The 18,553-nt window shown below is 33.0% G+C and overlaps 1 pseudogene; it reads left to right on the top strand.

Moving 5' to 3' along the window:
- The first annotated feature begins 14,364 nt into the window (after positions 1-14,364).
- Positions 14,365-18,337, top strand: LOC143538877 (lysM domain receptor-like kinase 4; annotated as a pseudogene).
- Positions 18,338-18,553: the final 216 nt, after the last annotated feature.

Genomic DNA, 18,553 nt, shown 5'->3' with positions numbered 1-18,553 from the left:
TTAGTAGTGACAAAATGTCCTTGCTATAGGTGAGAAACGACCTATAGTGAGGACATGTCCTTGATACAAACCTGAATCTTGTCCTCACTATAAGCCTTTATTCTTGTATTGCGCCTAGTCCGCATCAGTGTATATTTGGATTTTTAGGTGTTTGTTTGGTTGAAAGAGAACCCCATGACCTGTTGTCCCTTTGAGATATCTAATAATTCTCCATACTGCTTCCATATGAGTGACTTGGGGTTGGTGCATAAATTTGCTAACTACCCCTACTGCATATGCAATGTCTGGACGAGTGTGTGAGAGGTATATCAATTTTCCTACCAAGCGTTGGTATATTTCTTTGTTTGCCAATTCCCCTCCTTCTTCCATATGGAGTTTATGATTTACCATCATTTGTGTGTCAGCCGGTTTGCAGTCGATCATTCCTGTCTTGGCTAATAGATTGAGTATATATTTTCTTTGACATATAAAGATGCCCCTTTTAGACCTTAGTACTTCAATTCCAAGAAAGTACTTTAGTCTTCCTAGATCCTTCATTTTTAAGGAAGAGGGTATGATCGGAATTGCTTTGTCGAAAACCATATCCCTTCATTGCTAAATTGAATCTGCCAAACCAACTCTTGGAGATTGTTTAAGCCCATAGATAGTTTTTTTCAAACGACATATCTCGTTTGATTTGAAATTTTCTGTGAACCCAGGTGGAGCTTTCATGTAGACCTCTTCTTTTAGTTCCCCATGAAGGAAGGCATTCTTAACATCAAATTGTTGAAGAGGCCATCCTTTATTGGCAGCGACCGAAAAAAGAACCCTGATTGTGTCAATCTTTGCTACCGGAGAGAATGTTTCTTTGTAGTCAATCACATACGTTTGGGTATAGCCTTTAGCCACCAACCGGGCTTTGTATCTTTCAATGGTTCCGTCTGGTTTGTGTTTAATCGTGAAGACCCATCGAAATCCTACGGATTTCTTTTCCCGTGGACGGTTACATTTTTCCCACGTACCATTTTTTATCAATGCCTTCATCTCCGTTTCCATGGCATCCTTCCAATTCTTAGATTTTAAGGCTTATTCTACAGAGTTCGGAATTTGTTCAGCGTATAAGGAGGCGTTAAAGGCTTTGGCTTCTTTTGATAGGTTTTCTTCGTTTATGTTTGCTATGGGATATCTGGAAGATTTGGATTGTTTCTCCGGAGAATATCTTTTTGCAGGTATTCCTCTGTTGACTCTTAGTGGGAGGATATATTTCTCGGTTGTTTCTTCTTGTATAGGTTTTTGTTCCTCCTGCACTTGTTCCTCCTACACAGTTTCCTGTACTATTTCCTGCATTGTTTGTTTTTCTTCTAATACATGATTGTTAGAAATATCAACATTTTTAGGAGTTATATCTTCAGGTATTTGAGATTAATTTACTCTGGAGGTATGGTTGGGAGCATTTGGGTCTAGAACACTGATTGAAGGTCCACCAGGTTGATGTGAGGTCGGTAACTTACTTTGGGTACTAAGATTGATTTCTTCAGATGATGAGGCCCATTTTGAAACCCATTTTAACCAACTTAGGGTGTCATGCTCGTTCTCCCCCTCACTACGTTGTTGGGAGGTATAAAAGAACTCTGTTTCAAGAAAGTCACAGTTCATGGTAGTGTATATGTGACGTTTTGTTGGGCTATAACATCGGTACCCCCTTTTGGTTGACCCCATAGCCTACAAAAACACATTTTTTAGCACATGGGTCAAGTTTGCTTCGATTGATTTTAGGTATGTGGACAAAAACCGAACACCCAAATATTCATGGTTGAAGGGTGAGGGGTGGTGGTAATTTGGTGAATTCTGAAAGGGCTTGAAGATGGGTTTTTAGGTCAGGGGTCTTTGTTGGTAATTTATTGATAAGGTATGTAGCGGTAGCAAGAGCTTCTGGCCAGAAAGATTTTGGAACATGGGTTTCGATCAGAAGAGCTCGAGTTATTTCTAGTAAAATACGATTTTTCCGTTCGATGGTGCCGTTTTGTTCAGGAGTGTGGGAGCATGATGTTTGGTGAATAATTCCTTTAGTTTCGCAAAATTGTTTCATAGAATCGTTAACGAATTCCCCCCCCCCATATTATCGGACCGAAGAACTTGTATATTTGTTTTGAATTGTGTTTGTATCATGGTGTAAAACATAGTAAACTTATCAAAAACTTCAGATTTATTTTTTAAAAAATAGATCCATGTCATACGAGTGCAATCATCGACAAATGATACAAAAAAAAAAACGAAAATGTTGCCCACCGATAATTTTTGCCGGTCCCCAAATATCTGAATGAATAAGGGAGAAAGGTAAATCAACTTTTGTGTTGTTCGGTTTAAAGGTATGTCTATGGCTTTTGGCCATGACACATGTTTCATAACTTAAAGTTTTATTACTTGGAAATAGTTTTGAAAATAAAATATTCAAATAACCGATAGATGGATTCCCCAATATCCTATGCCACAACCAAGCGTCTCTATTTATTGTTCCATGGGCTAAGATCACAGTACCATGGCAAGTCACTTCTTCCACATAATACAACCCATTGCGTTCAGTGCGACGCCCAATAATCGATCCCGTCCTAATATCTTGTAAGATACAGAAGGCTGAGTGCATTAAAACTGTGCAATTTAATTCCTTCGTCACATGACTAATAGATAATAGTTTATGTGACAATGAAGGAACGTAAAGGCAATTTGAAAGTTTTAATATGGGTGAAATTTCAATAGTTCCCTCTCCCATAACGGGAACTATTCTCTCATTCGCGGTTTTTATGTGTTTAATTTTAGGATTTGAATTTGAAATTATGTCAGATAATTCGAATGTCATGGTATCAGTAGCACCACAATAAAAAATCCACAATTTGTCTAACTTTTCACACGTTTCAGCCATGTTAACTTCTCTTATATTTTCGTTTGGGTTGTTTTTGTAAAAAACAGAATCCTCGTTTTTAACTTTTTGACCAGTATCAAACATAATAGGATTTTTAGGGGAGATTTCAGAATCATTAGTTAATTCAAGGGGTTCATTGAGTTTTTTTAGAACCAATGGATCAATAAAACTAGTATTGCAAATAAGGGGGCTTGAGAGTAGTCTCTCAAACTCAATACCTGTGTTGAACTCCATCTGCTTTATGCTTTCTTCTCCGGCAGCTGCCATGTCTCTGAAGCTACCTGTGGTATCATTTTGGTTGTCGTTTCCGGTTACCCCTGAGTCGCTGACGGCATCCGTGGATTTTTCCACCCCTTTATTTCCTTTCTTCTGCCCGTCATTCCACCATTCCGGGAAGCCGACGAGTTTAAAACATTGATCTCTGGTATGTTTTGACATCCCACAGTGAGTACACTTTAATTTTGTCTTGTCGATCGATGATGATGAACTGTTCAAATTTTTATGTGCAGACCGTCCCTTTGATGGAATCCCTAGATTTTGTTTTGGGATTTGATATTGATTGTTGAGGCTATTCTTGAGCAAGTTAGTGATTTGTATTGTGAGTTTATCACTGGTATTACTATTCCCACTCATGTTTTGAATTACGGGCTGAATGTTGGTTTTTTTTTTCCTTTTTGTTTTGGAGAGAGAGAGAGAGAGAGAGAGAGAGAGAGAGAGTTGAACCGGTTTATGAACAAGGTGGCTGAACTCTCACAAATCCACAACTTTCTCTCAACATAATATGGGTTTTAAAAACAACAGATTCGAAGGTTCTGTTTCGGCAGCCGCAACCGTAAATCTCTCCCTCTAAACAAAAAAAGGGTTGTTCGGAGGTATGATTGTAGGTGGTGAATGCTTTGAGCAAGTTGAATCAAAGATCACAAACTCTGCTTTGATACCATATTGTGAATGGAAAACAAAATTGGTTTATTGTTATTGATTGAGTTGTTTTTGTTTTTTTTTTGAGATTTCTTTTACAAAGAGAACATTACAATAAATAGAAAATGCTTCAAACTAATAATGTAAATGTAATAATAAAAGGATGTAAATCATTTGCTTGATCTCTTGCAACGGCTCTAAAATGGGCTGTAAATTAGTTGTAGAAATCTTCCTAAGAAAGGAAATGGTATTACTATTGATCCTTGATTTATATCCTTGATTTATTATATTTTTCTAACATGGTAACTGATGCATCGAGATGTATTGCTGTAGTTCATGTTTTGTAAACAACTATATTATGATAATTATGAATGCATTTGGTAGTTCTATTTTATACTATACATCTCGTGTTTCCGTGGGTGTCACAATATACCTTACATAGAAGTCCATCAATCTAGTGTAAAATAGTTTTGACTGTGTCATGCTTGACTCATATTTATTCCTTTTGGCTTTGTGATTATCCACTACTAGTGTGGGGGTGTCAAACACATCATGGGTGTGGACTTGTACGACTCGTGTGTTGATTACCTTCGTATAGTTAGGGTTTATGTATCTTCACTTGGTGTTCAACTGAATTATGAACTCCAAGATTATTTTAATACCAAAATAATAATAATAATAATAATAAGTCATGGTATTTAGTTAGCCTATAAAACAAATGCATAACTAAGCGTAGCATGACCAAAATATGACTAGGCTTATAGCAAATGTCAAGGCGCACTAGAGTTAACCAAATCATGCTAAGACGTGTATGTAGGTCATGCAGTGATTTGGAGTTATACCTCAACTAAAATATTCCAATAAATGCCTTAAAAATCTTAAAAATTATGTGTTCTTGTGTACATGGAAATTCTTTCGAGTCAGTGATATGAAAAGAATTATATTGGTAGCTCACCCACATCATGCCAAGACATATAGTTGAATGCCACGAATATGATCGGTAGCAATCATGCCCGGTGAACACAAACAAATTAAAGTCATGTGATGAATTAAAACTATTGTTCAATCAAATCTTGTCAATACATATAAGTGAAGGCCATATAAGTAATTAAAACGACAGCTTAACCACTTGATACCGTGGCATATAGCCAAAATGTCATGGTATTAATTAGGGTTATAGGTTAACGATATTCTGCTCATAACACATTGAGTGGGTAATAATAACTATCATGAGATAATAAGTCCAACCTTCAAAGCATTCATATCAACGTATTTAGTGAGTGGTGTTTTTTATAATATTGGGAGTAGTTTATGGTATTGTGAGTGGATTAGAGAGAAATGCAGTGATTTTCAATAAATTTGAAAAGTTACTATTCATCTTCTATAATTTTAATTTTTTAATATTTGTTGAAAATAGTTGTAATGAAGGAAGGAGAAAAGGTAGTGATAAAAATATGAAAAAATATTATTTAATTGAAAAACAGAGATAAAATATAATAATGCTTTTTAGTGTAGTTTTAGATTTAAAGATACAGGAAGGGAGAAATTAAATAGCTATAATAATAATAATAACATATTGACATACAGTTGTCAGATAAATTAGCAATTTGGTTAGATAAAAATAGAAGATGTTTTGTTCTTTCTTATATTAAGAATCTTTGAAGTTTGCATTGGCAGACCCAGGATTTTTAGACAATTGGGTCTTATTTTTCGGTGCTTAAAATTTTTGGGCAGGTCGTTGTTTGGGTCAGTCGAAGCGAAAAACATAATAAAAAACAATATGATAATAAAACACACAAAATACGATGTTATTCAACACGAGAAAAAAAAGCATTACAAACTTTTAAAGTTGCTCCTCACGATTTTTCATGTTTTTGAAAACGAATGCAGACAGCTCTCTTTTCATCTAACAAATGCAAGCATCATTCATATAATAATAGTTCCATCAGTTTGGTTAACATGATAAGATCGATAAAATTGGTTTTCGTTTGGAGATATTCCATGGAAAGTTTCCAAACATTTTTCTTAGGAGTATTACTTGAAGAAGATGATGGTTTAAAACTTCCTTTACAATAATCCTTGAATTATTAGCCATAAAATTCAAGTGTTTAACAAGCTATGTCACCATCTAACAACAGTTTGGTAATACAAGATTGAAGACTACGTGTATTAAGTTTTGGAAAATAACAACGGTGAAAGGAGAACAAGATTATGTGTAGTGGATAAAAGTCAACCTTACAACTACAACATTCAAAGGCTTATAGGTTAAAAAAAAAGATAACTAAACTTAACTAATATTGTATATAATTTAAAAAACAACAAAAAAGGAAGCCCAACAATGGTTGAACCTGGGTCATTTCAAAGGAAAAGATGGTGAGTTTCAACTAACCGACTCAACACTTTTAGTATGGGTTCTAATATATAAGTTCTAATTTTTATAAGGTCCTTCAAAAATTTAATATATTGCTTCTGATAAATTTAAAAAAAACATTGGTATCTCAAGGCCCTGATATATACTGTGGGTCCACCCCTGGTAGTTTGGTGTTGAAAGTGGTATTCGAGTGTAAACTTGGTGTATATTTTTGACAACTAGCAACTTATTAGTCTCATAGTTAATAAAATTTGCCCCTTAAGAAAAAAAATAGACAAATTAACAAAATTGTAAAATTTATAAAGCTCTTGGCTGATGTTCTAAAGTGTTGACAAGTGACTACATATACGTTTGGAGAGTAACATATGTAAGTAAACTATAATTATCTAAACACACCTAAGTGAAAAATGAAATCACCCTTGCACAAGTGACAACATGTTTTTTTTTCAACTTTCGCCACACCATACCACAACACATAGCCTTATTGATTTATTTATTACTTTAGACTTTATGTTTTGTACATCTACACAAAAATTTAAATTCATGTTTTGTTTCAAATTAGTTATATATTCGCACTTTAAACTTTTAATGTATTTATGGTTTTGTCCGTTTTTCAAATTTGATCTGTCCATTGAACCTTTAAAGTGTTGGGTTCAACGACTTAGGAAAGCATTGGATCTTTCTCAACTCATCAAGCTTTTATGGAGTTTGTGTATAAAAAAGAGCTGAATTCTACATAAAGTCTTATGAATGGTTGAATCTTATATAATATGTATGTGTATGTATTAGTATATATAAAAAATATTTTAATTCGTAAAGAATACCATCAAGAATTTATTTTTAAACGTTTCTAAAATGTTAATTCGTTAATATAACTAAATAACTTTGTAACAAATTGTGTGTGTGTGTAAGGAAGGGTTAGAATGAAAACTCATTTTGAGTTGTGAAAACTTTAGAAACTCATTCTCAAACACATGTTTAATTAAAGTTTAAATCTTGTGATCCATAATTAAAGTGAATAAAAATTTAAATATAAATATAGTTTTTTCTCTCTCCTAAAAGCATATATAAAAATTAGCAAAAAAATGTTAAAAAATAGCAAAACAATTTTTTTTAGTTTTCGATGTTTTGTATTAAATGTTACAACATATATTACGTGTGTAAAAAAACGATGTTACATAGGTTTTTCACAACTCAAGTGGGTTTCATTATATACTTCCCATATATATATAAAAATCCAATTGAGTTGTGAAAACTCTATAAACCCATTCTCAACCACATATTTTTAATTAAAGATTAAATCATGTGGTCCACAATTAAAGTTAATAAAAAATATAAAAGTTTATTTACATTTTCTCTCTTCTGAAAACATATATAAAAATTACTAAAAAAATGTAAAAAAAATAGCAAAACATTTTTTTTTATGTTTTCGATGTTTTGTATTAAATGTAACAACATATATTACATATAACAAAAAAGAAAAAAAAACGATGTTACATAGGGTTTTCACGGGTTTTCTCAACTCAATAGGGTTTTCAAATTATACTTCTCCTATATATATATACATATATATATATATATAGGGGTGAGTTAACGTACAATAATCGCTTAACGTACATTACGTACGCGAAATACGTTCAAGGTTAAAACTCTAAAACGCTCAAGCCAAAATTCTCAACCTAAAGCGTTCAAGGTTAAACCTTTAAACGTTCAAGCCAAAATAAAAGACGATCAGGCAAACAAACTTTAACGTTCAGGCTTAAATCCTGATACATTCAAAGTCAAAAACCCTAACACTAAAAACTCAAACTTGATCGATTGAAGCTTCAAATTGATGATTAATTGGATAAATTTTAAAGTTTAATTGATCAATTGCTAAAACAAACCTGTGAAAATCAAGGGGGGGCAACGTTCTACGTTTTTCCAATGAGTTATTGAGGTGTGTTAATGTTAGTGACTGTTGGAACGATGGCGATTAAGGGAGATTGTTGGGTAGAAGTGTTTTGTAATTTAGGGCTATTGAAAACACCAACGATGTAAATAGTTACTTACGTAATATAGGATAAGGAATTATTGTATTAGATCCTTTATATATATATATATATATATATATATATATATATATATATATATATATATATAAGGGTGGGTTAAAATAAAAACAGATAATTTTCTAGGAAGAGTAAGAATAAATCTAAGCCTTTGGATCTAGGATCTAGTGGTTGAGATTAATAGTTTTCAAAATACCAAATAATTTCCTAGGATCTAGTATTTAATCTACATAGTGTCCTAGATATGCTTAAATAGTTTCTTAACTTCAAATTTTATGTCCTTTTTACCATTCCTAGGAAATTATTTATTTTTATTTGAACCCTCCTCTCTCTCTCTCTCTCTCTCTATATATATATATATATATATATATATATATATTTATGTATGTATGTATAGCTGATTTCTTTTGAACCACTTTGAGTTTTAAGAACTCGAAAGAACTGAACGTAACAATATTTTTTTTAAAATTTTTCACATATATGTAATATACATAGGTTGCATGTACGTAGAAAAATTACAACATTTTTACGCACCGAATCGACTAATGTGTGACGGACGTTTGAGTTAGTTTAATCGCTGTATATCTTTATTCTCTCTCATACTTAATTTTTTTAATCAGATTTAATATCAACCACATAATCTAACCTATTTAATTAACTGTGTGGTTAAGAATGAGATTCTTAAAGTTATTAAAACTCAACCTAGTTTTCAAATTATCCCTCCCCCTATATATATATATATATATATATATATATATATATATATATATATATATATCCTATGTAGGGTTAGGTTAGAATAAAAACTCACTTGAGTTATGAAAACTCTGGAAACTCATTCTCAACCATATGTTTTTAATTAAAGTTTAAATATTGTGGTCCATAATTAAAGTTAATAAAAAATGTAAAAGTTAATTAACATTTTCTCTCTCCTAAAAACATATATAAAAATTGGTAAAAAAATAGAAAACATTTTTTTTATGTTTTTTATTGTTTTGTATTAAATGTAACAACATATATTACATGTACAAAAAAAAACAATACTACATAGGGTTTTCATACTATAAAATGAAAAATCACTTGAGTTGTGAAAACCCTATCTAAACATCTTTTTTTTTATTACATGTAATATATGTTGTAACATTTAATACAAAACATCGAAACATTAAAAGTTATATGTTTTTAGGAGAGAGAAAAAATTATATTTATGTAAACATTTTTTATTAACTTTAATCGTGGACCACAAGATTTAATCTTTAATTAAAAACATGTGGTTGAGAATGAGTTTCTAGAGTTTTCACAACTCAAGTGAGTTTTTATTTTAACCTAACCCTATATATATATATATATATGTATGTATGTATGTATGTATGTATGTATGCGTTATACATTTTAATAAATTGTAAACGACAGATAATCTAACATTATTAATATAAGGTGTCACATTGTTGTTTTAATTAAAAAAATCCAACATACAAAGAAAAACAGAGATAAGTAACAATTTAAAACATATTTCTAACTTATATCATGAAATAAAAAAAAGACATATTAATTAAAACTTCATCATGTACTGAAATCATATGATGTAAGCTATGAATCGTAAACATGTAGACATTGTAACATAAGTTATGAGCTATAAAACCCTTACTGAAATTATAAAGCATATAAGTACACAACATAAAGAATGCTACAAATATGAATATAACAATGAGATATAACAATTATAATTTTGATTAAACCATTAAATAAAGCAACAATAAAATCCAAACTTCGTGACTTTAAACACCATTTAAATCCAAACATCTATACATCCAGTCCAAACATTTATAAATATCTTCGCAAAATTAAAAAAAAACAATAATAACAAAGTCTCAAAATTTTATAATAATAATGAAGACAATTAATTGTCTTTGTTACTTAATAAATGGTGATTATAACCATTTATTTTGAAATATTCTCCAACTTAGGAGTTAATGTTTAAAATTAAATTGTTCATTAGGTGGATAATTCATTTATAGAAATTGTATACTTGGCATCCTATGTGGATAACCTAGTTAAATGACATGTGAAAAAGATATGTTACTTTAATAGTATTGTAAGATGTAAGATGTAAGATTTTATGGCAATTTGAAATAAAAAATCTCATATTTTGTGTATTGGCCGATAATAATCTCATCTTTAAAAATCACGATAAACGGTCCAACATATATTTCAATTATTTTTGTCTAAATGGACCTCCGTTAAATCACACGTAACGTCGTTAAGTTTTTTTTTCCCGAGTTTCAGACCGATGTTTTAGAGCTTTTGATCGGAAGAATGATACGAGTTGACTGATGTAAAACCTATCTCAAATGGTGATTCAAATGGCTTGATTTTTGTTAATTGAAAATTCAAATACCCGAATTGAAACACTATTTCATCGTTTAGATCACTGTTTCGAGATAAGTTTTACATCACTCGACTCGTATTCTTCTTACGATTACAAACCATAAAACATTTGTTTAAATTCGGAAACAAAGCTTAACGACGTTAAGTGTGTTTTAACGGAGGTCCATTGAGACAAAATAGTTCAAAGGTTGGATCGTTGATAGTGAATTTTAAAGGTGAGATTATTATTGGCCAATACATAAAAGGTGAGATTATTTATTTTCAACTAGGTTAGATCTCGTGTTACATACGGATGGAAATATATAAAACTTCACACACACACACACACACATATATATATATATATGTATGTATCTGTTATACATTTTAATGAATTGTAAACGACAGATTATCTAACATTATTAGTATAAGGTTTCACATAGTTGTTTTAATTATAAAAATCCAACATACAAAGAAAATCAGAGATAAATAACAATTTAAAATATATTTCTAACTTATACCATGAAATATAAAAAGACATATTAATTAAAACTTCATTATGTACTGAAACCATATGTTGTAAGATATGATGCGTAAACATGTAGATGTTGTAACATAAGTTGTGTGCTATAAAAACTATTTTTATTGAAATTATAAAACATATAAGTACACAACATAAAGAATGCTACAAATATGAATATAACAATGAGATATAACAATTATAATTTTGATTAAATTGTTTAATAAAGCAAAATCCAAACTTCGTGACTTAAACCACTATTTCAATCCAAACATCCATACATCCAGTCATAACGTTCATAAATAATTTTCCAAAATCCAAAAAGATAAAAAATAAAATAACAAAGTCTCCAAATTTTAGAAAATAATTAATTGTCTTTGTTACTCAATAAATGGTGATTATAACCATTTATTTTGAAACATTTTACAGCTTATGAGTTAATGCTTAAAATTAAATTGTTTAATAGGTGAATAATTTATTTATAGAAATTGTATACTTAGCATCCTATGTGGATAATCTAGTTAAATAACATGTGAAAAATATATGTTGCTTTAATAGTATAGTAAGATAAGATGTTTCCTTTCCTGCTAACTCATTAATTAATAATAACAGTTAAATGTGTTCAATTTGCCTAAATTTTATTGGTGATCATGCAATGTATTTTTGTGGTGTATAAACTAGAAAGTTGTCAAACAAACTTATACTAAATGAACGTTTTTATTCAATTCGTAGTTTTAACACATAATATAACGGCTTTGATAACTTCAATCAACTCATTTTGATGGATAACAAAGGTTCGTTGTTGAGTTGTTCTGTTGAACTTTTATTTAAATTTAGTTTTGATCAGTTTTTAATCTTAACAAACTTGTACATACTTTTTATTATCAAAATTGATACGATAAAATCGAATATATTCTTTTTAAATTCCTTTAGTAGGAATATATAATTTTCTATATTAAAAAAAATAAATAAAGTATGAGGCATACATGCATCTCGTTGATGGCAATGTGTCACCAACCACCCATACTAAATCATTTACCCTAGACTGTAATCTCACTCAAGGCACAAATTAAATCCTAGGGATGAGAATGGTATCAAAACATACTGAAACAGAAAACGAGTGAAGATACAAATATCATACTTATTTTATCGGTTCGTTACCGTTTGAAAACACCAAAAGAATACTGACACCAAAGGGTACCAAAATCAAAAATATGGAAAACGAATACTAATGTTGATAGTTTTGGTCAGAATTGGTGGATACAATGCCGATACTCGACAAAGAATACTCATCCATGTTGGATACTCGAATCCTTAAAGCTTCATATATGTTTCCTATATTAAAAAATGTAAACGAAGTAGGAAATGGTTTCTTTCTCTCGTGTCAACAAAAGCCGAATGACACCCATATCCATATGCCATCTAAATTAAATTAAAAAACCGAAGTCAAAATGGAAAATAATAACCCGTTCAAAGAAAAATGGGCGATAATAGTTAAGTGATAAAACCGTTACCATTACAAAATGATGAAAGCTGACTGGTTCTGTACTTCTATCCTAAAGTTTAGATTTTAAGAAGCACAAAATGTAAACATCCGATTTTTGTAATGTTAATTTGTAACCTGTAAAAGTGTAGATAATGAGCTTTGAGTCTTGACTCTTGAGTCGACTGACCCGGCCCATTTTAAAGTCTTTCTGATCTTTGGGTTCCAAAACATGGCCCAACTTTTAATTTTGATACTAACGAAACGGTCAATATGCAGACCAATTCTGCCACCTGACTACGTTGCCAAATCTATTTACTCCGGAAGGAATATACAACATTCCATTCATTTGTTTATTCACACTTTTTATTTTTATTATACGCAGGAGAAAAAGAAAAAACAAAATAAAATAAAATGTATAATACCTCCAATGGGAAATGTATTGTAGGTAGGCCCTATACTTTTTCAATTTCTCAAGCAACTCGAAAACTAAATTCGGACGTTATATTCCTAGTAATATATCATTTAATGCCGGCTGAAACTACAAATATTGTGTTATGATTAGTTTATTTAATGAGTATAATACTTATAGAAAGTTGTGGGTGCGCAGGATTGTGTAAGTCATTTTTTTCCGAATTAAAAAAAAATCTATTAAAAAAAGACGAGGTAAACTTGTGGGTGTGGATTAGGAAGCTTGGTGCTTGTTTTCCTTTTGATTGTTTTTGTGCTGGTGTGCAATTGATTAGAGTAAGTTTTTCTAGTCGAGCTCCTTGCTCGACTATTTTTTTGTTTTCTAATAAAATTTGTAGTTAAAATAAATATATATGTATTTATATGTATTTCATAATTTAACCACCAAACCTCATAATGCTTCATTAATATAAGTCTTACTTGCTTCGCTATGCATATATTTACTTTTAAATCTACCTAGAGCAGAAAATGATAGTAAAAAGTATCACTTAACTTATTCAACATGAAAAAACAATCATCAAATAATAACCGAATTTCGTATCTTTTCATTTATAGATAAAATTACATTAAATGGAACATTAACAATATGAGTTACTTTGGAACAATATTTAAAAACTTGGTTATTAGGCTAAGCATTACGCATGTCATTCGCAATTATGCACTATTCAATACATCAGCGCCACCTCAACATATCATTTATCGTTCAACTTTATCAGTCAACCTATGTTACACGCCCTTATACCTATTATTTTCGTTTCATATTTTCTTTTATCTTATTGATGAATTAGTTAAAAGAAAAAAAATCTTCTTCCCATTGGCGAAGGAGAAAATGGTGGAGAATGTCTAGTGTGATGTAGACCATATAAATTATTTTTAGAGGTACTTGTTTTTTATTTTTTCACACAATGTTAATTAACTTGTTAAACATATGTATGATTAAAAATATTAAACATACGACTAAACATATAAATTAGGAATACCAAATCATATTTTTTTATGATTAAACTCTCTTTCGCCACCTTTTTGGTAGGTATCATTACGTATTTATGTCCCTTTCTGAAACTTTTTGCCCCCCCCCCCCCCCCCCCCCCCGAATATTGTATTTGAGAAGAGTGGAAAGTTATACATATGACATCACCCAAACCCTTTTGTTTAATGGGAAAAGCCAAAAGCATTTGTTGGTAATCGTTCACATTCACTTAGTCAACAAAACACATGTTTTGAAATTTCAAATCAGCAACTTATGTTCAATATTTAGCTCCTAACAATCAAACCAAAATGTTCCAAACACAACTTTAGGACAATCAAACCAAAAAACATTTCAACATGAGTCTATTTCATTTCATATTCATGTTGGTCGTGTTTTTCAACATTAAATCCCTTGCCCAACAAATGTATTCAGGAAACCTCGTTATGGATTGTAACAACAGCGACGAAATGGGACCGTCCCCAGCATTTCTCTACGCCTGCAATGGCATAAAACCGTCTTGTCCCGCCTTCCTTGTGTTCCGAACCCAACCTCTATACGACACAGTTATGACCGTATCAAAGCTTATGTCTGTTGACCACACGAGTCTAGCTCGGATCAACAACATCATGGATTCCAACAAAATCTTGCCACTAAACAAAGAGCTCATCATCCCGGTTACATGTTCTTGTTTAGGTGAGTATTATCAAGCCAACACCACTTTTGTTATCCCCACTGATTATGACACATATTTTACCATTGCAAACTCCACATACCAAGGTCTAACCACTTGTAGTTCACTTATGAAAAACAATATTTATGACCAATATGAGTTGCACTCGGGACAGAACCTTCTAGTGCCACTTAGATGTGCTTGTCCTACGGTTAGTCAAACTCAAACCACAATGGGAGTTAGATACCTGTTGACATACTTAATCACATGGAAAGATTCATTAAATAAGATAAGTAAAAGGTTTAATGTAAGCACTCAAGATTTAGCCTTAGCAAACGGGTTTTCTTCTGCTAATGAAAATGATATTTTTCCATTTACAACTCTTCTTGTCCCACTTTCAACCGAACCTTTGAGTTCCATGACAAGAACACTTGGTCAAAAGCAAAATCTATCGAAAAAACGCGTAATAATTGGGATCATAGTGGGTAGTGTTTTGGCTATCCTTTGTTGTTTGTGTGTTGGATGTTTTCTGTGGAAACGAAACCGAACGAATATTGGAAAACAGGTAATAAAATGGGAGTTACCTAAAGATATTCAACTTGGTATTGCTAGTGTGGATCAAAACTTTAAAATCTACCGATTCGAGGAACTAGAGGAGGCTAGCGGTGATTTTAGCTTGCAAAACAGATTGAGTGCTTCGGTTTATAAAGGGAGATTAAGGGGCAAGAAGGTGGTGATCAAACAAATGGGTGCAAATGCAAATAAAGAAGTGAAAATTCTCCAAAAGTTTAATCATTTCAATCTCATACAGCTTTATGGTGTTTGCGAACACGATAAAACTTGTTTTCTTGTTTATGAATTCATGGAAAACGGTTGTTTAAAAGACTGGCTTGCAAACAAGACGTCCCAAGAAAATCAAACTTGGATCGATCGAATTCGAATTGGTCTAGATGTTGCTAAGGGTTTGCAACATCTACATAACTTTGCAAGTCCAGCATATGTTCATAAGGACATAAACAGTAATAATATTCTTCTCAGTAAAGATCTAAGAGCCAAGATCTCAAAGTTTGGTCTTGCAAGGTCAACGGAAAAAGGGCAAAATGGTAATTCATCAATAAAATGTCCACTTGAGTCAAAGGGTTACCATGCACCAGAGTACATAGAATCAGGAAGTGTGTCAACCAAGATTGATGTTTATGCATTTGGAGTTGTTCTTTTGGAACTAATTACAGGATGGAAAGCTGTGTGTGAGAATGATGATGGGGAAGAAGTCATGTTAGGCTGAGGGGTGTGGAGCGCGAGAGGGGGCGCGTGAGCCCATCCGCTCGCGCCCCGGGGCGCGAGCACCACACCACCGAGGCGCGAGAGGGGCGCGAGCACGAAAAACAAAGCAGGCGCAAGGGGTCTCGCGGCTGGGAATGCGCGTGAGGAGGCCTTGGAATGCGTAAATAGAGCCGTTGGGCTCTTTGTTTATTAAAAAAAAATTTTTTTTTCTCTATAAAACCAATATCACATATCACCCAAAACCAATATCACATACCATCAACCCATTTTAACCATATCAAACACAACTTCAATCTCCAAACTCATATATAATATCCCAAACTCCTTTATAAAACCCAAAATTTTTTTCCTATATATAACCCATTTCATATAAAAATCCAAAACCAACCCATCGTCCCAATTTTTTTTTAAAAATAATGTCGTCGTACTCGTCTGATTCCGACTCCTCCGAAGAGGATGATTTGCTTCTTCATGTAGGGGGAGTTTTGACCGCAACCGTGGTCAATCTCTTGCAAAATCAAGCCCATCAACCCCGACTCCCGAGGATTAGAGCACCACCTCGTGATCGTGATCGATCGGGTGCTAACGATACTTTGATGAGGCATTATTTTAGCCCTCAACCGGTATACGCGGAGTCGGATTTTCGAACTCGTTTTCGAATGAGCAGGCAATTGTTCACGCGTATAGCGAGTGATTTAGAGGCACGGTATCCCTTTTTTCAACAAAGGGAGGATGCTAGGGGTCTTCCCGGTTTTACCCCTCTTCAAAAATGCACGGCTGCTATCCGTCAATTAGCGTACGGCATCTCGTCGGACGCTTTGGATGAGTATTTATAGATGTCGAAAAGGGTTGCACGTGAATCCCTTCATTTTTTCTGCCAAGGTAAAAAACATTAATTTTACTTTTTATTAAATATTTATTACATTTTGTAATATATATTGTACGTAGGAGTCATATCGACTTACGCTCGGAGATATCTGCGTAAACCTACAACGTATGACATCCAACGCATATATGAGGTGCACGCAGAAAAACATGGTTTTCCTGGGATGCTAGGTAGCATCGATTGTACGCATGTTGGATGGGCTATGTGTCCAACGGCCTGGCGAGGTCAGTTCCACCGTGGTGATCATGAAGGGCCGACCCTCATACTTGAGGCGGCGGTGTCACAGGATCTTTGGTTTTGGCATGCTTTTTTTGGTGTTGCTGGGTCAAATAACGACCTTAATGTTATCGATCAGTCACATTTGATCAACGACCTTATCGACGGGGTTGAACCACCTCAATCTTTTCTTGCAAATGGAGAACTCTTCAAGTACGGGTACTATCTGGTCGATGGTATTTACAACGAATGGGCTGTGTTAGTTCAAGCTTTTACAGATCCAATCGCCGACAAACGGAAGTATTTTACGAAGAAGCAAGAGTCTGCTAGAAAAGATATTGAAAGAGCTTTTGGAGCTATAAAAAAACAATATTATGTTCTGGCGAACCCGATACGTTATTGGACTCGGGAGAGGATAATGGACGTCGTCTACACGTGTCTTATCCTACACAACATGACGTTAGAAGACGAGGGCAAAGCTATATGCCAAAACTACCAAGGTGACATTCCGCCACAACCGTCCACAATCAGTGATCAACAAAAACTTCATAACATAGCAAATATCAAGAGCCGTGAGATACACAGGGATCTTCGACATGAGTTGGTTGAACATTTGTGGGCGAGGCGACCAGATGATCTTGTATTAGATTAGTTTTATTATTAAATATTATTGTTTGTTTAATTTTTAGTATGTTTTTTTTATTATGAATTTTCAAAAAAATGTGTGTTTTTTTAAATAATTTCTTGTTTTTTTAATAATACGTTTTTTTAATACATTTATAAAAAAATAAAAAAAAAAACCGCTCGCGCCCCCTCTCGCGCCCCTCCACACCAGGGCCCGGGGCGCGAGCACCACAACCAACACCCATCTTATCAAGTTTCTCTCTCTGCCACACGTCACAATATTATTGGCTGGAGCCCCCACTCGCGCCCCCTCTCGCGCCCCCCACACCCCTCAGCCTTATCTGAAAAGGTTATTGCATTTATGGGTGATGAAAAGCATACAAAAGATAAAGTAAATTACCTTATTGACCCTCGTTTGCAAGCTAGACACCCCCTAGGGTTTGTCATAGATCATGGTGAACTCGCCACGCGTATGGTTAAACTGAGTTTAGCATGCTTGGAAGCTGACCCGGAGCGAAGATTAAGCATGAATGATATTGTTTCTACACTCATGATGATTCAAATGGATGCACAATGCTTAGACACCGTGGCCGTAAACACGGTGTAAACTGTTCCAAGCATCCACTATTGAAGGTTTTGGGTTGTCATATCCAATATAAATAGTTATAACATTATGAAAACTTGGTAAAATCAGGAAATCTATGAGTTTATGTTATTATTATTTGTTCTCTCATTTATATTTAAGTTGTTTGTTAGTCATGAGTCTATTTCAAATATGTAAATACTTATTAACGTTTTATCGTCATCTTGCAATTCGGTTACA

Source organism: Bidens hawaiensis, unplaced genomic scaffold (assembly GCF_021521415.1).
Source record: "Bidens hawaiensis isolate Kalapana, Puna unplaced genomic scaffold, B.hawaiensis_p1.1 tig00011744_1, whole genome shotgun sequence".
Lineage (NCBI taxonomy): Eukaryota > Viridiplantae > Streptophyta > Magnoliopsida > Asterales > Asteraceae > Bidens > Bidens hawaiensis.
This window is presented reverse-complemented; position numbering and strand designations above follow the sequence as displayed.